We start from the raw sequence: 21,859 nt of genomic DNA, 5'->3' as shown, positions 1-21,859 counted from the left end.
TTTGTCAGAGCTGTAGATAAGGAGTCAGCAGCCTTCAAGTACCTTCAAGACTTCTTCCCTAAGCTGTCTGAGGCAAAGGTCAAAGCCGGTGTCTTCGTCGGACCACAGATAAAGAAGATCCTGGAGTGCAATTAATTCCATAAGAAGCTCACTAGTAAAGAGAACGTGGCTTGGAACAGCTTTGTCACAGTGGTTCGTGGCTTCCTGGGCAATCACAAGGTCCAAAACTATGTGGAGCTGGTTAAGACTCTGGTGAAGAACTACGGCACAATGGGCTGTAGGATGTCCCTCAAAGTCCATATCCTTGATTCTCATCTTGATAATTTCACGGAGAACATGGGAGCGTACTCGGAAGAGCAAGGCAAGCGCTCCCACCAGGATATACTGGACTTTGAACGCCGCTACCGAGGACAGTATAACGAGAACATGATGGGGGACGACATTTGGGGGCTGATTCGTGAAAGTAATTTACAGTATAATCGTACATCTCGAAAAACTACTCACTTCTAAATCTTCTGTCGTCATTTTTGTATTACGTTAGTATAAATACAAGTTAATTTTGATTCATATGTTTTTTTCTGACTTTATGTGAACGAAAAGACACAAAATCGCCCGTTTTCTCATTGAAAATAGGTAAATTTCAAAATATCACTGTCCTGGTCACAAAAGCAAAGTTTGTGGGGAATAATAGCCATTTTTATATACTTTTTAGGCATAAGCAATTACGACATGACACTTACTACCCAGGAACAAAAATTGTGTTACACAGTGTAATCATTATTACGATTATACCCCACTATCGCTGTTCCTCACCACCTTCAACCGCAACTATAATGATCATTATTATCCGTATAAAATTATCCTCGTTAATTATTGGCGCCGGGCCTCTCTGTGGGGCAAACGGGGGGCCGCGAGTTTTCTCTTCACACTTGAGGAGCGGGGTGGGGGGCCCACACACACAATGGCTTCCACTGGCCAGCTTTCTCGCTTTATCAGCGAGGCACGAGGCCCACGGACGGTGGCCCGGTTTTCTCTCCGTCTCTCCGTCTCTCAGTCTGTCTGTCCTCTCGCTCCGGGAATACAACTCCCCCTCATATCTCTCTAACCCCCTTTCTGCCTTCTCTTATACCCCCCTCTCTAGAGCATAGCCCCCCCCATCCACCCATCGTTCCCCTCTTTCTCGCCTCTATCCCCATCCTCTCGCGTATTCTCTCTCTCCCCTCTCTCTCCTCCGCCTCCTTCAATTCCCCACTCTCTCCGCCTCTCTACTATATCACCTTCTCCTTCCTCTCTCTCTCCCCTCTCTTTGTCCCCTCTCTCTGGCCTCTCTCCCACTCTCTCCTCTATCTCTAATCTCTCTCCCCCTCATCTCCCCTCGTTCTCTCCCCCCCCTCTCTCGCTCACCGCTTCTCCCCCCGCACCCCCCAACTGCCCTCTGCCGACCTCGGCGCCACCACCCCCACCCTCGCCCCCGCCCTCTCCCTCCCACCCCAACTCGCTTCACCACTCCCTCCCTCCACCCCCAGCCTCACCACCTCCACAGCCGCCTACCGCTTCTGGACTCACCAAACCTCACCCCTCCCCCTGTCCTCACCACTCCCCCTGTCCTCGCCCCCACCCTTCTACCCATTCTGACCTTACCCCCCCACCCTCCTCGGCATCACAACCCCACCCCTCCCATCCATCGACCCCCTCTACCCCACCCCCATTCCCCCTCCCTCCCTGGCCTCTACCCCCCTTCTTCCTCTGGCCTCACCACCCCCACTACCCCCCCCCATAGCCTCACCACCCCCACTACCCCCATAGCCTCACCACCCCCACTACCCCCCCCATAGCCTCACCACCCCCACTACCCCCCCCTCCCCATAGCCTCACCACCCCCACTACCCCCATAGCCTCACCACGCCCACTACCCCCCCCCCATAGCCTCACCACCCCCACTACCCCCATAGCCTCACCACCCCCACTACCCCCCCCCCCCATAGCCTCACCACCCCCACTACCCCCCCCCCATAGCCTCACCACCCCCACTACCCCCATAGCCTCACCACCCCCACTACCCCCCCCATAGCCTCACCACCCCCACTACCCCCCCCATAGCCTCACCACCCCCACTACCCCCCCCATAGCCTCACCACCCCCACTACCCCCCCCCCCATAGCCTCACCACCCCCACTACCCCCCCCCCATAGCCTCACCACCCCCACTACCCCCATAGCCTCACCACGCCCACTACCCCCCCCCCATAGCCTCACCACCCCCACTACCCCCATAGCCTCACCACCCCCACTACCCCCCCCATAGCCTCACCACCCCCACTACCCCCCCCATAGCCTCACCACCCCCACTACCCCCCCCCCCCATAGCCTCACCACCCCCACTACCCCCCCCCCATAGCCTCACCACCCCCACTACCCCCCCCCCCCATAGCCTCACCACCCCCACTACCCCCATAGCCTCACCACCCCCACTACCCCCCCCCCATAGCCTCACCACCCCCACTACCCCCCCCCCATAGCCTCACCACGCCCACTACCCCCCCCCCCATAGCCTCACCACCCCCACTACCCCCCCCCCCATAGCCTCACCACCCCCACTACCCCCCCCCCATAGCCTCACCACCCCCACTACCCCCATAGCCTCACCACGCCCACTACCCCCCCCATAGCCTCACCACCCCCACTACCCCCCCCATAGCCTCACCACCCCCACTACCCCCATAGCCTCACCACGCCCACTACCCCCCCCATAGCCTCACCACCCCCACTACCCCCCCCCATAGCCTCACCACCCCCACTACCCCCATAGCCTCACCACCCCCACTACCCCCCCATAGCCTCACCACCCCCACTACCCCCCCCATAGCCTCACCACCCCCACTACCCCCCCCCCATAGCCTCACCACCCCCACTACCCCCATAGCCTCACCACCCCTACTACCCCCCCCCCCCCCATAGCCTCACTTCCCCCACTACCCCCATAGCCTCACCACCCCCACTACCCCCATAGCCTCACCACCCCCACTACCCCCCCCATAGCCTCACCACCCCCACTACCCCCATAGCCTCACCACCCCCACTACCCCCCCATAGCCTCACCACCCCCACTACCCCCCCCATAGCCTCACCACCCCCACTACCCCCCCCCCCATAGCCTCACCACCCCCACTACCCCCATAGCCTCACCACCCCTACTACCCCCCCCCCCCCCCATAGCCTCACTTCCCCCACTACCCCCATAGCCTCACCACCCCCACTACCCCCATAGCCTCACCACCCCCACTACCCCCCCCATAGCCTCACCACCCCCACTACCCCCCCCCCCCCCATAGCCTCACCACCCCCACTACCCCCCCCCCATAGCCTCACCACGCCCACCCCCCCCCATAGCCTCACCACCCCTCCCCCGTCCGGTTGACACTTGAGCCGCAGCAGAGGGCTGGGTGTGGTCCCCCGGACCCCTCACCACCCCCCCCCCCCCTTTCTGTATTTGTAACTGGGTAGAAACGATGGCAGAGGGAGGGCATCAGACGTGCCATGATGAATCGATTATAATTAGATAAGTAGACAACACGAATAAAAGCAAAATCGAATCGAACCGAGAGGTGCTTGCCCACCCCCCTTAGGAGGTTCACCGTGCGGTGCGCTAACCACTGGCGCCACCACTCCGCCCACTGTGGACCCTTTCGTCACGAACGTCATCACCATCAGCAGCAGGAGCCTTGATCAATCCACTGCTGGATGAAGGCATCTCCATCCCCGTTGCCACCCCCCCCCACCTTCCCCGCACCTCCGATGGAGCACGGTTGGCTTACGTGCGGTGCGTAAGAAGTTCAACATCCAATGCACCCTACGATTCCACGGTGCGACAGATCCGTCCAGCGCGAGCACTGGAGCGCACCCTCTTTGCGCAGTCACCTGGGGGCTCCGTGTCTCCCCCCCCCAACCCCATTTGACGGCCCCGTCGGATTGTCTCGAGGCGGAGCGAGACTGATGTCCCGGCGTCGATAGCAAAGCACCGCAGGACACCCGCCACAGCGGCGCGAGAGGATAGCCGGAGACAGATTCACTGCTGCTCCGAACGACGCCGTTGCAGCCAATTTGGAATCCTGACCCTTGTCTCTCGACCCAGGGGATTCCAACCGCTGTGCACCCACGGACCCACCGTCGACCGACCCTCAGCAATATTTCACGGACCACAATGCACCAATGACGTTGGCAAAGAATAAGATAAAAACGTTGCTCGGGCCTAGTTATCCGCAGCTGTTCCGCGGGGGAACGACCACGGTTTTTAAATCACTGCCCCAACTCAAACCCCGTCCTGCAGTGTCCTCTTCACCATGTTGAGCACTGGCACAAACATTAACACGCCCAATACCACACTCCCAAGAGCAATTCTCATTGGTCGGAGGAGCGTTTCGTATGTATGGTGAACTTATTTCGCACCGTACGTAGCCAACCGTGCTAATTGGAATTTCAACACGATGTGAAACATTTACAGTTCATTCTTAGCTACTCGTCGGCGAGCATATAAAATTTGGATCTAGCTGTGGTTGCGAAGAAATAAAATCGCTAAAACAAACAAGTTTATACGCACGCGCTGGTTATATCAGCTACTCATCACTCGTCGAGAGCCAGTGACTCAAATATCCCACGTGATCGCATTTGGCAGGTAAACCGGTCACAATTCAAAAAATACACGTGACAAACTCTAGGTCCTAACGCACATTCTACGCAGGCAAACAATAATTATGGCTTTTATAAGCCGAAATTGACGCGTGTTTTGTATGATGTGTTGTCGTTTTATTCAGCCCCCCCCCCGTATGATAAAGAGTTGACGATACACCTGACAATTGGTCAATCCATACGGACCCCTATATAATACCAGCAATCGGTAGCAGCCTTCTGTTGGATACACTTCGAGGACAGCGAATCACGTGGTGCACTGGTGATGAGGATATCGTAGTAATCGTACGGTTTAAGTGTTCAGCACCACAGACTGCGCTGTGGTTTGTGAGCGGGAATCCCGGTGAAACCAATCAATTTCCATGCCGTAATTTTTCGCGGCCCAAATTTAGAAAGATATAAACTTAGCTGGACCGAGTTTGTGCCAAATATCAGCATTCTAAGCCTTCTATAACATCACTGTAATCCACATCGGTCGCTCCGGCATAATTGTCTATTTATGCAGTAAATGCTTGGCTGCATGGTAGATTGTGGGGTGCCGCGGTGGCTAGGAGATGTTAACTACCTCGCTTGGTATGAAGGAGGTCGTGGGTTCGATCCCGACCCCAACGCCTTTATATTTTGAGTTTGCGTGTCTCTCTTCCCGTGGTCGCGCAGATTTTTCCCCGGGTCCTCCCGGCTTTCCCCTCCACGTTTAGAATAAAAATGCGCTTAGAGTATTTGGCTGCGATGCATCTCCACGTGATGAGCCACTTTGTTGAGCTACATCATTTGTGGCCAGCTCGCTCATGAAAAAGAGCTGCAGTTTCGAGCTCGGTAATTAGCATCTCGCCAACGTGGCGCCACGCTCGTATCAAGCCCTCGCCCACGTGTAACACACAGAGTAAGTTTCCCCATTTAGTCTTGAGCAGACTGTTGGGGCAAGTGCTGTTAGCGAGCACCTATTGAAGGTCGACACGCCACACGAGGGGGTGGGTGGCCAGAACCACGCCCGATCGCCTTTGTCTCTCCAGCGGCGATGTTGTTTTGTTTCAATAGAAACACACACACACGGAGAGACATACCACACTTATAACTGCGGTGCTAAAAACGCTGCCCGATCTTAATTTTTTTTTGTGCTGCGCAATTTTTGTTCCGTTGTCCGAGCAAAGTGACCAAGCGAGCAATCTCCCACGCACTGTCCGGTCCGGATGGACTGGCCGTCATTCAGGGGCAGTGAGCCAGGGTACAGTGCGACCTTGTAGTCCAGCAGTGAGAGAGAGAGAGGAGGGAGAGGAGGAGGAGGGAGGGAGGGAGGCAGGGGTGGTGGGCGGGCGGGTGTGGTGGGGTAAGAGGGCTTTGGCCAGAGGCCAGCGATGGGTGGAGTAGCGGGGTGGAGGGGAGTGCGTTGGACGTCCCTGTTGGCACGTTATCATTCAACTCCCCCCCCACCCCCCCGACCGCCCCACTCAACGATTCAGTGGATTGTCACTGGTGGCCCCAGCAGCGGAGGTTTCGCGGTTCGATCCGCGGCGGCCGCCCTGGTTAGCACAGCGGTGTGTCTATTAACCGTTTGCAGTCTACAATATGAAAAAAAAAATACAATTAACCGTTTAGAGTATTTGTCGGCTATACATTTCCACGTGATAAGCCACTTCGTTCAGCTATCATTTGTGGCCAAGTCCCTTCTGAAAAAAGAGCTATCCGGCTCAGTGGGCTTTACATGCTAAAATAATCGTTTAGTTTACAATATTTACGTATGACGTCAGCTTACAGGTCGCCCTGACGTCATTCGAAACGAGTGGGTCGCTTTTTTGCGTCGGAATCGCGGTCCATATTTGGCCAGATTCGAAAAATGACCCCGAAAATGCTCAACTAGGTTTACACATAGCAGCAATCGTCGCCGCTTGCTGGAAGACTAATAGTACCATTACGGAGCCACCTTTTGCCACACAATGACAGCTGCCACTGGGGGTGCCCTCTCAAATGTGTTGAGGTGACATGTAAAGCGCTATCACATGTCTCGGCTTATACAAGGGCGCTCTATCATAAACAAATCATTATTACGCAGGATGTAGATTCAAATAATAATTTTTTTGCGTGTCGTTTTGAACAAAAAATTAGGGTGGTTAATATATAATGAATGAAAGGTGGCAATCGTGGAAACTATTACAGAAGTCCATCATGAAAGTCATCATCATCATCACACCTTCACTCACATCGTGCATCTCCGTCCCGTGGTTAGCAATTCCGTCGCCTGCATATCTCTTTCCATCATCTCACGTCGACGTTCTAGCCACCTCTGCCTCCTGGCTAGTGAGTCAGTTTACAGTGAATCCAAGCGGCGTGTGCCAAAGAAGTTGGGGAGGGAAAAACGGAGAGGCCGTAACATCAACAACAAAACTGAGCAGGTAAAGGCACAAAGAGCAGCACCAGGAGCATGGGGGAGAGGATGGGATATTTTAACGCTCCCATAGGTCGCGTTTTGACTGATTTTAGTCCCGTTGGTTTCAGAAAGAGTGCCCCTTTGTCCGAATATTATCTAGCCTAGTGCTCGACTCACTGTAGCGGGTCATAGCACTGAACTACCTGAATAGTGGGCAGGGCAACTTTGGCAATGGGCGGGGCTATCTGAGCAGCGGGCGGTGCCTGGGGAGTAGTGGGCGGGGTCAACGTCAGAGCGGAGCGAGGCCATTCGCTGCGAGCGGAGATAGTGGTTGAGTGGGCGTGACTGTGTAAAAGTGGGTGGCGGCGAGGAAGGAGGAGCCGCCAGCTCGCCATGTATCCGTGTTGAGCCTCACAGAAACGTTGGTGGTGGCCTTGGCACGGCCTATAACCAGACCCCCCTCTCACAAGTAGAGGCCGACCGAAATTCGGTTTCGGCGCCTAAAGTTTGCAAATGGCCACTTTAGGCATAGTTCCGGTTTCGGCCGAAAGTATTTTTTTACTTTCGGTCTGGTTTCGGTTTCGGCCAAAACTGATATTGACTTTCGGTCGTCAACCGAAGATCTTTCGATTTAAAGCTAACGTGACTGCAAGGATTCATCTTCTTTGGTTCTTTTGGTAAGGTCACGTAGAATGAGAATAAAATAATAAAATAACACAATAAAATTCTCACGACGTTTCGGCCACAACGCAAGCGGCCCTCTTCAGGTGAAAGGTACAGACCTGTCGGGACGACAGAGCTTCATTGTGGCGAATGAGACAGAGCTTCATTGAAGCTCTGTCTCATTGAAGCTCTGTCGTCCCGACAGGTCTGTACCTTTCACCTGAAGACGGCCGCTTGCGTTGTGGCCGAAACGTCGTGAGAATTTTATTGTGTTATTTTATTATTTTATTATCATTCTACGTGACCTTACCGAAAGAACCTAAGAAGATGAACCGAAGATCTATTTTTAGAATGTAACGCTAGTGCTAAGTCTATCAGCCGGTCAGTCGGCGCTCGGCAATCCTATGCGCTAGGCTGCATACACACACACACACACGTACACATATAAACACACACATACACAACAACAATCGCCATTCGCCACTAAGTGGCGGTGACGTCACCACAAAGCTTGTGCCAGGCCATGTGCACCTTGAGGCCACGTGAAGTGTCGAACGCCCGCTGGGAGGAGGTTACGGGGCAGACCCAAGTGCCACGGGTCGCCTAAGATGACTGAGATGACTGGCTGATGTACCACCTGTGCCCCCTACTGTGCCAACCTGCTGTGCTTTAGCCTACCGGCGCTCCGTTCGTTGTTGTGAGCGTCGCTCTTCCGCCCTCCATTGTTGTTGGAGGGCGACTGCCTCCAACTGCCCAGTAGCGTCCTTCATGAGCCTCCTCCACAGAGGCTGATCTTGACACCGCTGGTACCAGTCATCGGCAAGTCCACTCAGCTCCACGTCCTCCTGTACCATGTCACTCCATCTCTTCTCTAGCCCGTGCCGCACCCGTTTAGCCCCCTCGATCCGGCCGAACAAAAGCTGTTTCGGCATGCGGTGGCTGGGGATGCGGGCTACATGACCCAGCCATCGCAGCCTTCCCCGCCGGAGGAGTTCACCGATGGGACCTTGCCCAGATCTTTCAAGGCTTTGTGAGCTCCTTACACAATCCAGCCTGGTGAAACCCAGGATGAAACGTAGGCAGGCTAGCCTAAATGTTTCTAACCGGCGAAGATGTTCCATTAGGGGGGTCCATGTTTCGCAAGCATAGAGAAGGGGGGAAATGACCGTGGCCGAGAAGACCTGAAGCTTAGTGCGGAGCGACAGACCAGGTAGCTTCCACACAGCGTTATGCAACCGATGAAAATATATTGCCGCTCGACTGATTCGGAGACCTCTGCTGTTAAACTGGAGCCGGTCATAAGCACACTGCCCAGGTATGGGAAACTCTCCACTCTCTCCATAACTGCCCCATCACCGATTGGGAGTTGTGGGGGTGGAGTGTCCGATGGTACAAAATACCCAGGCAGGTGCTTAGTTTTGGTGGGGCTGATGGTAAGGCCCCATCTCTTAGTGGCACGCTCCAGTCTCAGCAGCAGCGTCTCCAACTCTTCCTCTGAATGAGCAGCTATTACCAAATCATCGGCATACATAACGTGGTTGAGCAATACACACACACGTACACACACACACGTCAGCAGCAGCTTGCGGGCGAGGTTACAGCCACAACCGTGGTCTGGGGCAGCGACTTCGTAGCGATTCGCGCGCTGCGCTATGAACCCGGCGACCCGAGTTCGATTCCTGCTACGGCCGGTGAAGATTATTTGAACCGGTCCTGGGCCTCCCCTAGGTCGACTCAGCGTCAAACGAGTAAGTGGTGTGGTATGTCAACATCGCCACTGGGGAGACAAAGGAGGCCAGCCGTGGTGAATCCAAGTCCCGGGCGAAGCCGGGTAGTAAAGCTAGTACAGTATTTCATAAATCTTGTGGTCGGTAACTTCGGTTAAATACCTTTTCTGTTTCGGTCTTGGTCGAAAGTGAAGTTAAACTTTCGGTTTCGGTTTCGGCCGAAACCAGAAATTCAGTTTCCGTCGGCCTCTACTCACAAGCTTAGTGTACGGTGCAATTTGGATTTTTTTTCTCGTATCTGAATGCGGCTGCAGCTCAAGAGGCTTGTACAAAAGGTGTGACATGCATCGCTAGTGACCACGTAAAACAGGGCTGTGAAATCCATCGCTTTCCAGCTCAGGTTGAAGGCGCCTTATGCATTAACTCAGTCTGGGGGGAAAGGTGGTGGCAACGGTAACGCTTAAAAAAAAAGGATCAAATTTTAACGAAACTTATAAAAGTCGCGTTGCTATTCGGGACGTACCCGATAAAAAAAAAACGGCCACATTAATAAAAGGGGTTCCCCCCCCCCCCCCCCAAAAAAAAAATCTTGGATCTCCAAACCGTTGAACAAACAGGGGGCGCGCGTGGGGGAGTTGGACCACGACTACGGAACAGGCGCTGGTTGCGCGAGTGGCGTTTCACCGCAAAGTCCTCCCCACCGCGGCCGCCGCCGCCACCGGCACCGCCCCCGTAGCCGGACGGTGGCGGCAAAGTAAAAAAACGCCACCGGGTTACCCGGGCCAAGCCCCTCGCTCCGGCAGGGGAGGAAAAAAAAGGGGCGCGGCTGCGGCTTAAATGACGAATCCCACAAAAGACGAGGGCCTGCTACACCCCCCTCCCACTGGCGGATGGATGAGTGCCTTTTATATTCCACGCGGCTCGTGAGCACACAAAGACAAAAGTCCCCCCCCCCACACGTGTAGCCTTTAACAGACTGTTGGGGGAAGTGCTGGTTAGCGAGCACCTCTTAGGCCCGCACGGGGCACACCACACGAGGCGGTGGGTGGCCAAACACCACGCCCGGTCGCCTTTGTCTCCCCAGGGATGGCGCTTGCACACCGCGCCAGGGACTCGTTTAAGGCGGAGTCGACGTAGATGCTTCACATTCATGCGCCTTGTGGCAGCATTGCACCTACGATCGATCCAGGCGGAGAGGGCCGTTCGACGCGAGCCTCTTCATCAACAATGCAAGCTGCGAGTGACGCTAAAGCCAATAAAAAGCAGGCAGGGCCAGTCGTAGTGCATTACCATAAACGGGCAGCCCATGCGCCTCCTGCACACATCCGTCAAAGTCTGGGCTGGTCTCAACATTCGAGTATCTCATCAGCAGTTTGCTTGTATTGCACCAATCGTACTGTAATTATGCACGCCCAGAAGGCTGTATGACTGACAGGGTGTGTAAAACATTCTGTACATTCATTTATGTATATCGGCCGCTTATTCTGTTACTTACGTTCTCCACAACGACGCTATTAATGTATTTCTTCGTTACGAGTTTGGTCTGTATAGATCATTGTGAATGGGAGTAAAATGTTCAATATTTCGTGTATTGAAATTGTGCATTAAGTTTCGCGATAGGCTGAGCTACACGGCCACATGGCTCGGTGGTAGAGCGGAGTGGCTCGCAGTCGGAACTGTACGAGTTCAAATCGTGGCTGGGGTGGATGACTCAGCCCATCATCCCTCCGGGGGGGGGGGGGAGGTCGATAAAGTGAGCACCAATTTGTAGGGAAGTCTACATCGGTCTTCCTAGAGAGAATATCAATGGTAACACTTTGAACGCCGTGCGTGAGTTCATCTCGCGAGTGTCACGCGCAATGTTATTTTGAATTCCTGACAATACGTTTAATTGTACAGCACGGAAGCTCTGGTTATTTGTTGTTCATGTTATTATTATTGGTCGTATTTATAAAATGTCCTTGCTTTTGTTGTATGCAACCGCTTCTGATGCAACATGCTGCCGACGCCTTGGTCGGGTCAACGTGGAAAAATATCCTCTAAGCTCAATGGGCCTCGTTCAAAACAAACGGACTGATAGAGGCGCCGGCCACTGCCAAGGGAACGTGGAATTTCCACCAATGGCTCGAGCATGACCGCATGACTCGTTTGAGCAGAGAGATACTTAGACTTGGGCAGCAGGGTGGCGCAGTGCCTCGCAGTAAGAAGGCCCCGAGTTCGACTCCTGGCTCTGGCGCTTTTCTGCGTGCAGTTCGTACCTTCTACCCCAGTTGTGCGTTGGTCTTTCTCCAGGATCTACAATTTCCTCCCATAGCAAAATAAACCAAGCACGTGCAAGATACTTGGTTCGTGTCATACGTAGGCTTTTACAAGCAATATTATGGATCAATGTATCGGGGTGCCACGGTGGCGAGATGTTAGCTCCCTCGCCTGGTATGCAGAAGAACGTGGGTTCGATCCCGACCCTGTGCATGTTCCTTTCCCACGTTGTCATGTGGAGTTTTTCTCCAGGTCCTCCGGGTTTTCCCTCCACGTTTATAAACACGCGTTTAGAGTATTTGGCTGCTGTACATTTCCACGTGATAAGCCACTTCGTTGAGCTATCACTAGCAGCCAGGCCGTTTCTAAAAAGAGCTACATAGCTCAGTGTGCCTTCGCTGGTAAAATAAAAACAAAATAGCATTGAGCAAACATCCCAATTGCTGAAAGATTACCTGCATATGACTCAATTGCGATTCCACGAAGTTAACGTTGGACCCCTATTGCCAACACATTGCAGGACCCTTACGTAGAAAAAAATAATCTTGGGCCAATTTTTTTGTAAGCAACCAAAGTAAACAAGAGCCATTTTTTCGAAATCGGTAAAAAAATACTTCTCTATTTCAATAAGGGCCGCAATGCACTGTGGTGGTGGTGAATACGAGACCGGTGGTGGGTCTTTAATAAATAATGGTCACGAACCAGTCACTTAAAGAGTGGCACGCGGATCCGGGGTCGCAGGTTGCCGACCCCCTATGACTAGACTTCGTGAGCTTTCGCTGGGTTCACAAACATACTCATACAGTATTTATAATAAAATATTGCGATACGTCGCAAGCATGGTAGGCTTTAGATTGTGTGTGGGGGGGGTTGGGGGAGGGGTATACATTTGAGAAGTCAGAGAAATAACTCGGCCTGTTGGAATCGAAATGTTTTGTTTACAAGTTGAGTAACTGGCCGTTTTCAAAGACCAAATAGTTTATCTGTAACGGCTACGACTGGCGCCGCCTGTGCTGTGATTTACGAGTTGATTTCACGGCAGCGTTCGCCCACCTTGGCGATTGGACGGAATCTGCCACGCGTGGCTCACTTCAACTTAAATCTAATTCACTTTCGGCCTTAAACGCACGTTCGTACGTCAAACTTTGGCAGGAAGCCTTGCGACATTCGCGAGCCGTTCGCGCGGGTAGGATAGGTTTGAAACCCAGTCGGGTACATATATTAGATCAATGTTATTGCGCTCAATTTTAATGTCACGTCTAGATCTCCGAACCCAAAAAAAAGCATTTTAATTTCCCTTTCCCAGTGAAGCGCGTCACGTGACCAATGGCCGCGTTCGCGTGGTTCGAGTTGTAACAAACAAAAAAACTACCGTTGTGAAAAACAGCGCCGTTGTGCAAGAGGAATGCGACACAGGCGCTCGGCTCGTCGACCGAGTCGATTGTTTTAATTTGTGCCTGGCTGGCTCCGGGATCGTGGGCCGCGTTCGTGCGCCTGGTTGAGAGGGGGCGACATGGCGTTCGAAAATGTCACCCTTCCAAATTCAAACCCTAAAACTCCATCGTAAGTATATATTCCTGATCCCTAAACAAAACCCTAAAGCCATATTTATAAATCCTAACCCAGCGCTAAGCCATAATTTCCAGCCCATAATCATTACCTTAAACCATACCCAATAACCCTATCTGCCCTCGTAAACATATCCCAGAAACCCTGAACCAAAACGCCAAACGAAACCTCTAACGGTCTAACCCTACCGCCAATTTAGTTTTACCCCTAAGCCATAACCCCTAACCCTAAACTATGTTATATTTTGATCAGGTAAGGCTCACTAAGCTGTTTCGCCCTTTTTTTCAGAAGCGACCTGGCCACAAATTTATATCAGCCAAATACTCGAAATCCACGTTTCTTAATGTGGAGGGGAAACCCAGAGGATCCGGAGAAAAATCCACACAACCACGGGGAGAGAGAACGTGCAAACTCCAAATACAGTGAGGGAAAAAAGTATTTGATCCCCTGCTGATTTTGTACGTTTGCCCACTGACAAAGAAATTATCAATTCTAGATTTGAAGCGTTCGTGACTGCAAGGATCCATACTCTTTGGTTCTATTCGGTAAAGTCACGTAGGAAAAAAATAAAATAATAAAAATCACGACGTTTCGGCCACAACACAAGTGGCCTTCATCAGGTGAAGGCCTTCATCAGGTGAAGGCCACTTGTGGCTGAAACGTCGTGAAGGCCACTTGTGTTGTGGCCTAAACGTGATTTTTGTTATTTTATTTTTTTACCTACGTGACTTTACCGAATAGAACCAAAGAGTAAAGAAATGATCAGTCTATAATTGTAATGGTAGGTTTATTTGAACAGTGAGAGACCGAATAACAACAACAAAATCCAGAAAAACGCATGTCAAAAATGTTATAAATTGATTTGCATTTGAATGAGGGAAGTATTTAACCCCCTCTCAATCAGAAAGATTTCTGGCTCCCAGGTGTCTTTTATACAGGTAATGAGCTGAGATTAGGAGCACACTCTTAAAGGGAGTGCTCCTAATCTCAGCTTGTTACCTGTATAAAAGACACCTGTCCACAGAAGCAATAAATCAATCAGATTCAAAACTCTCCACCATGGCCAAGACCAAAGAGCTCTCCAAGGATGTCAGGGACAAGATTGTAGACCTACACAAGGCTGGAATGGGCTACAAGACCATTGCTAAGCAGCTTGGTGAGGTGACAACAGTTGGTGCGATTATTCGCAAATGGAAGAAACACAAAAGAACTGTCAATCTCCATCGGCCTGGGGCTCCATGCAAGATCTCACCTCGTGGAGTTGCAATGATCATGAGAACGGTGAGGAATCAGCCCAGAACTACACGGGAGGATCTTGTCAATGATATCAAGGCAGCTGGGGCCATAGTCACCAAGAAAACAATTGATAACACACTACGCCGTGAAGGACTGAAATCCTGTAGCGCCCGCAAGGTCCCCCTGCTCAAGAAAGCACATATACATGCCCGTCTGGAGTTTGCCAATGAACATCTGAATGATTCAGAGGACAACTGGGTGAAAGTGTTGTGGTCAGATGAGACCAAAATGGAGCTCTTTGGCATCAACTCAACTCGCCGTGTTTGGAGGAGGAGAAATGCTGCCTATGACCCCAAGAACACCATCCCCACCGTCAAACATGGAGGTGGAAACATTATGCTTTGGGGGTATTTTTCTGCTAAGGGGACAGGACAACTTCACCGCATCAAAGGGACGACGGACGGGGCCATGTACCGTCAAATCTTGGGTGAGAACCTCCTTCCCTCAGCCAGGGCATTGAAAATGGGTCGTGGATGGGTATTCCAGCATGACAATGACCCAAAACACACGGCCAAGGCAACAAAGGAGTGGCTCAAGAAGAAGCACATTAAGGTCCTGGAGTGGCCTAGCCAGTCTCCAGACCTTAATCCCATAGAAAATCTGTGGAGGGAGCTGAAGGTTCGAGTTGCCAAACGTCAGCCTCGAAACCTTAATGACTTGGAGAAGATCTGCAAAAAGGAGTGGGACAATATCCCTCCTGAGATGTGTGCAAACCTGGTGGCCAACTACAAGAAACGTCTGACCTCTGTGATTGCCAACAAGGGTTTTGCCACAAAGTACTAAGTCATGTTTTGTAGAGGAGTCAAATACTTATTTCCCTCATTAAAATGCAAATCAATTTATAACATTTTTGACATGCGTTTTTCTGGATTTTGTTGTTGTTATTCTGTCTCTCACTGTTCAAATAAACCTACCATTAAAATTATAGACTGATAATTTCTTTGCCAGTGGGCAAACGTACAAAATCAGCAGGGGATCAAATACTTTTTTCCCTCACTGTATACAGGCGTCAAGGTTTGGGATCGATAAACCTTAGCCTTTAACCCCAACTCCTATCCCAAACCCAAAATTCTAACCCAAACTGCTTAACCCGACACGAAAACTAAGGAAGTTGGCAATCCTTCGTCACGTTCAATCAACCGAAGCCCAAGTGAGGCCTGTGATTGGCCGAAAATCTCGCCGGTGATTGGATAAGAATCTTCGGGGGACAGTAGGGACTTCCAAGGTTAGATTGCGCAACTTTCCTGCCCGTATACTTGTTGCATTCTTCAACTGTTGCGCAACATCCTGTGTTAAAACACTGTACCTTAGCTACTTCTGTTTTGCGACGCAAGTTGCACATTCACCCTAGGTGACGGACAAAAAAATAACATTCTTCTGTGAGGGTCAAGTCATATATATGTACACCACGTGCTCTCCTGGTGGTGGTGGTGATGATGATCTTGGTTCCTGTCCCTTCGAGTCCAGCTTCGAGAGGATTTCACTGAACCAGGAGGCTGTTCTTCTTTGGTTCTTTCGGTAAAGTCACGTAGAATGAGAATAAAATAATAAATTGATAGAACATTAATGTGTTATTTTATTTTATCAATTTATTATTTTATTCTCATTCTACGTGACTTTACCGAAAGAACCAAAGAAGATGAATCCTTGCTGTCACGAAAGCTTTAAATCGAAATTCAGGAGGCTGTTGTTGAACGCCCGGTTTTGTGTGGCGTTCTTCTCGAAGCCCCGTCAGCGTTAGCCACCAACATTTGTGCCACAATTCGAACATGTGCACCGCAAATTAGTCAAATGGAATTATACACACAGCAGCAGCGGCAGTAGCAAACATCGCCCCCCTCCACCACCGCCTACTGGCAGACTGGTGCCCCCACAGGTCAAATGAGACTCACCCTGGGTCTCTTGACATTCTCACCAGGCGGTGAGAGAAAATACCTCGGCACTGACACCACGGCACCGTGGCGTACACCTCAATCAAAGAGGCCCGTGTCTATTCGGGATGAGTTTCAAGAGCGTGTTCCTCTGCGACTTCCTGTCCTCGTGCTTGCAATCTTTACCATACCCCCCTTCCTAACCCCGACCTCTCCCTATCATCACCCTCCATTACCATCCTCCCCCCGTCACCATCCTCACCTCAACCCCGCTCCCTCTCACTATCACCACCCTTCCTTGCCATCCCTACCCAACGCTCAAACCCCATCCCCATTCCCCCACCCCCATCAGCCAATACCAATGTACAATGTATAATAATTCTTCGATTTAAAGCTTTCGTGACTGCAAGGATTCATCTTCTTTGGTTCTTTCGGTAAAGTCACGTAGAATGAGAATATTTATTATTTTATTCTCATTCTACGTGACTTTACCGAAAGAACCGAAGAAGATAATAATTCTTGTCGAAGCGCTCGATACAATCCGAGATAACAACAACAAAAAGTAATGGTTATTTTCGCATCGCTTAGATGATGTACAGTGAGGCACGCATACAGTGTGCTCGAACTTCTTTCGCACCGTGCGTGGGCCAACCGTGCTCACCTGAGGGCTGCCCTTGTTGCTCTCACAGCCCACGTGACCTCGTGCGAACAAAAGTGACGTCACAACGGTGCTACTTGGGCGGGGGGGGGGCGGGGCGGGAGGGGGTCACCCGCCCCCAGGTTGCCCTTGCAAGAAGAGGCGGCGATGCCGATTCATCCGTCTCCATGGAGGAGGAGGGGGGGGGGTCTTATTTTGCTTCATCTGCCGGTTAATTAGTTCAATAACGCGATATGACGAGTTGTTTTGTTTGTTGTTGTTACGGACAAAAAGTGAGAATGTCACATCTTTTGCCTGTGACATCATGCGTTTACACACCTAACACACAACACCAACATGATGAGAACCTTCATATCTAGGGCCCAAAGTTTAGTTTTTTTCTCTTCCGGAAATTATCTGAAAATTGGGAAGGCATCCCTCGTGTCGATGTACTGCGTGGTAGCTGTCTAGACCACGGGCCGCTCACCGTGGGCCCGTGGTAACTGGGTAGACCACGGGCCGCTCACCGTGGGCCCGTGGTAACTGGGTAGACCACGGGCCGCTCACCGTGGGCCCGTGGTAACTGTCTAGACCACGGGCCGCTCACCGTGGGCCCGTGGTAACTGTCTAGACCACGGGCCGCTCACCGTGGGCCTGTGGTAACTGTCTAGACCACGGGCCGCTCACCGTGGGCCTGTGGTAACTGTCTAGACCACGGGCCGCTCACCGTGGGCCTGTGGTAACTGTCTAGACCACGGGCCGCTCACCGTGGGCCCGTGGTAACTGTGTAGACCACGGGCCGTTCACCGTGGGCCTGTGATAACTGTGTAGACCACGGCCCGCTCACCGTGGGCCCGTGATAACTGTGTAGACCAGGGCCGCTCACCGTGGGCCCGTGATAACTGCGTAGACCAGGGCCGGTCACCGTGGGCCCGTGGTAACTGTGTAGACCAGGGCCGCTCACCGTGGGCCCGTGGTAACTCTGTAGACCAGTGCCGCTCACCATGGGCCCGTGGTAACTGGGTAGACCACGGGCCGCTCACCGTGGGCCTGTGGCTCTTCATATCGGCGACCTGAGTGCGACAGAATGCAATGTCGGCGCTCAACAGTCAATTCGCCCCGGGAAATGTACACAAGTGGAGCGTTTACTGCTCGGTTGGAGAAGTCAACCGACCAAAAAAACGGTGGTTATCTTGACTGACGGAGGATGGACTGGTCCCCGGCATAGGAACGTGCGGGCCTTAACCCACGACGGACCAACGCCTCCATCATAAGCAAAGGACGCTACGTGCTACGTGGGTGGGCAGTAATTGCTGTGCAACGGGGGGGAGGACAGCGAAGCAAAATCCGCAAAACGAGTACTTGTGATCGCGAACAATTCGACGTGAACGCTAGCGACCTCGTGGAAAATAACAACAACAACAACATCCCCTTGGATGGGCGAACAACCGAAAGGTTTTGCGAGATTGTCACCGTACGACCGCGGGTCGAGAACCTGAGAGGGCTTTTGCAATCGGCGGCGTGGTCAAAGATAACCGCATCGACCCTTAGATGGGGCTGGGTGTGTTGGGGCTTCGGGGGGAGACACTCATCCAGCAGTGGATTGACTCATCCAGCAGTGGACTGTTGCCCTTACATGTGCATCAGCATCGGTAGCAGCGGCGGCATCAGCAGCCATGGTCAATCAACCGCTGGATGGAGCCCCCCCCCCCTCCCCCTCAACACGCGCACGGTTCATATACACACAAAGACAAATATCCCAGCAGTCTAGCCTCGAACAGACTGTTGGGGCAAGTGAAGGGTGGGGGTAAGGTACCACGCCCGGCCTCCTTTGTCTCCCCCACGTTGGCGATGTTAACACACTATTTTGAGGCCGAGTCGACCTAGAGGGGGGGAGGCCCGGGACCGGTTCAAGTCACCGGTGCTGACGAGCGGACATCGTCGTCGATGTGAACGGTAGCTCGGCTCGGGCGCATTCGGCTCATTGCAAGGGAGGCTGTTTACCGACGTCAAAGCACATTCCCCTTCGTGTTTAAACAGCCAGGGAGGGCGAGGGACGAGGAGGGCGAGGGGTGGGGGAGGAGGAGGAGGGGAGGAGGGTGGCGCTAATGGAGCTGTGGCTCTGAGTCACTCCGCGGACCCCCCCCGCGCGCCACGGACGGAGGCGTGGGGTGGTGGTGGGGGTCGGTTCCGTGGCTGCGCAAGCCGCTGTCGCTCTCTGCTGGCCACTCCTCGTGCCGTCCTGTGGCATGCACCTCCCCATCTGTCTCTCCCCCCTCTCTGTCTCTCCCTCCCTCTGTCTCTCCCTCCCCATCTGTCTCTCCCTCCCCTTTCTGTGTCTCCCTCTCTTTTTTTTTCCACTCGTGCAAAATTGTTTATTGTTTGAATACATCGAGTTTGAAATGTTTCGATCTTACAAAAACCACAATCTGCATCCCTTTCACCTGCCACTCCTCTATCTGCTGGTACAAGCTAAGTGCAGACTTAAATATGAATCATTTACGATAAGATCCAAGTTAGAGAGGCCACAACTTTCAGAATACCTTTAAGGGAATAAAACTTAAGTCATGGGAGGCAGGCGAAAGCAGTTTTAACGATTTGTTCAAAGCTTGCGTGGAGATAATTCCAGAGGGGGTCACGTTGAAGCCGTGGCCTGCACAGGCCGCACCGATGGCTCCTTGGTTGACGCGGCCGGAGATCCGAACCTCTGCTGCAGGGAATTGGCGATGTAGCCCTCCTCTCTGTCCCTCCCCCGTCTCTTTTTTTACGATCAGAGGAAACAAGAAGATGCTCGGTGTAGTCGACACTTTGCTTCGTTCATCATTTTGTTTTTTTCAATGCTTTGATTTATGTGCCCCCCCCCCCCCCCGTTTAAATGACCCCTTCCCTCTCTCTCTCTCTACCCCTCTCTCTACCCCTCCACTCTCTCTACCCCCTCTCTCCCTACTCTAGGTCTATGTTCCCCCTGTTTTCTAAGTACATATTTTTTACTACGACAAGTGCTGCATCTGCATCCAGCCCTCCTCGCAGTCCTACGGCCTCCGACGGGCAGCTCATATATCCATGCAGAGCTCTCCGTCTTCTGCCACCGAGCACACGGCCTCCTCCAGCGCCCATTGCTCCATGAAGGCCGGCACGGCGTGGGTCAGCCGCGCATGGCGGAACTCCAGCCACACCCTGGCTCCGACCAGAGCACGGAAGATGCCCAGGCTGCTGGCCGGACGTTTCCCCTCCACAGGCACCTTCCTCGCCCTGTACATGGCGAGCTTGGAGTAGCCAACGAGTACGTTGACCAGCCTCTGAAGATGTTGGGGTCCGTCACCCTTCGGGTATCCAAAGATGAGGACCGTCGAGGAGAAGTGGAGGCTGAACCTTAGGAGGATGTTTCTAAGGACCTTGAACAGCGAGTCCAGGCTCTTGCACTCCATGTATTGGTGCGCCACCGTCTCCATTTTACCGCAGAACCGGCACTCCAGGGACGTGTCGGTGAAGCGCACCAGTGAGACGTTGGTGGTGACGGTGCCGTGGGCGATGCTCCAGCTGAGGTCGCCGATGCGGTTGTATGTCAGGCTGGAGTAGAGTTGCCTCCAGAGAGGCCTCTCCGGAGAGATGCAGGGCAGGGCCTTCCTGCAGGCGTGGTTCTTGTGGCTCCTCGGGGTGTCCTGTTAGTGAAACCGGACCATGTAGGAGTAGAGCACCTTCCTCTTTACATTTGTGAAGGCCACCTCCGGTAGGTCTTCCAGCCGGCACAGGTTGTGATCTGCCTTCGTTTTTCGGCATTGGCGATGCAGTGGCACGATGGAGAGCTCCGATGGAGGGGGACCGAGAGGGGCCTCGTCATCCCCAACGCCGATGGGGGGCGTTCTCCCCGCTGCCGCTGAGAAGGCCCCCTTGGCTTTGGCCAGATCCGGGCAGCCATCCGGAGCGACTGCAGCCCCCCTGTCTTTGCGGCCATGTCTGCTGGTCCGAGCCACCGGCCCCGTGTTCCAGGCTCCACCAGATCTCCCATCCTGGTGAGCCGCGCGTTGGCGAGGCGCCTCTCCATGCCGGGGGTGGTGGTGGTGGATGGCAGCTTTGTCTGTGGGTTACTGAGGATCGGTTCGAAGACCAAATCCTCGGCCGATCGCGGCTGGTTCAGCCTCCTGACGGCGAGGGCGCTCCATATCTGCAGGACGCTCCTGTAGAAGGGTGGCAGCTGTCCCAGTGGGAGGCCCTACAGGTCCATGTAGAATAGTTGTTTGGAGCACTGCAGACCCGACCAGCTGTTTCAGGGGGAAGGAGGCCGTGACACTCCAGGCCGGTGCAGGGGCGGCATCCCTCTCTGTCTCTCCCTCCCCCTCTGTCTCTCTTTCCCTCTCTCTCTCCCTCTCTGTCACTCACTTCCTCTCCTCTTCGCTTCCTCGCTCACGAGACGATTCCATCGCTCCGTCTCCGCAGTGGATGTGCGGCCTCCCCTTCTTCGGTCGAGTTCCTTCTCGGTCATCAGCCGTCATCATCGCCGTCCCTTCTGGCCAAGGCCCACTTACTTAAGTTGCGAGGTGTTAACTACCTCGCCTGGTATACAGGAGGTCGTGGGTGCGATCCCGACCCTGACGACTGCTGTATATTCGGACTTTGCGTGTCCCTCTCATGTTGCTGTGGATTTTTCTCAGAGTCTTCCGGATTTTTCCCCTCCACATTTAGAAACAACAACACCACGTGTTTCGAGTCTTTGGCTGCTGCACATTTCAACGCGGCAAGCCACTTTCGTTGAGCTTTCATTTGTGGCCAGGTCGCTTCTGAAAAGA

The sequence above is a fragment of the Petromyzon marinus genome, chromosome 33 (assembly GCF_048934315.1).
Source record: "Petromyzon marinus isolate PM22_M1 ecotype Great Lakes invasive population chromosome 33, UKy_Petmar_22M1.pri1.0, whole genome shotgun sequence".
NCBI classification, from domain to species: Eukaryota; Metazoa; Chordata; class Hyperoartia; order Petromyzontiformes; family Petromyzontidae; genus Petromyzon; species Petromyzon marinus.
This window is presented reverse-complemented; position numbering follows the sequence as displayed.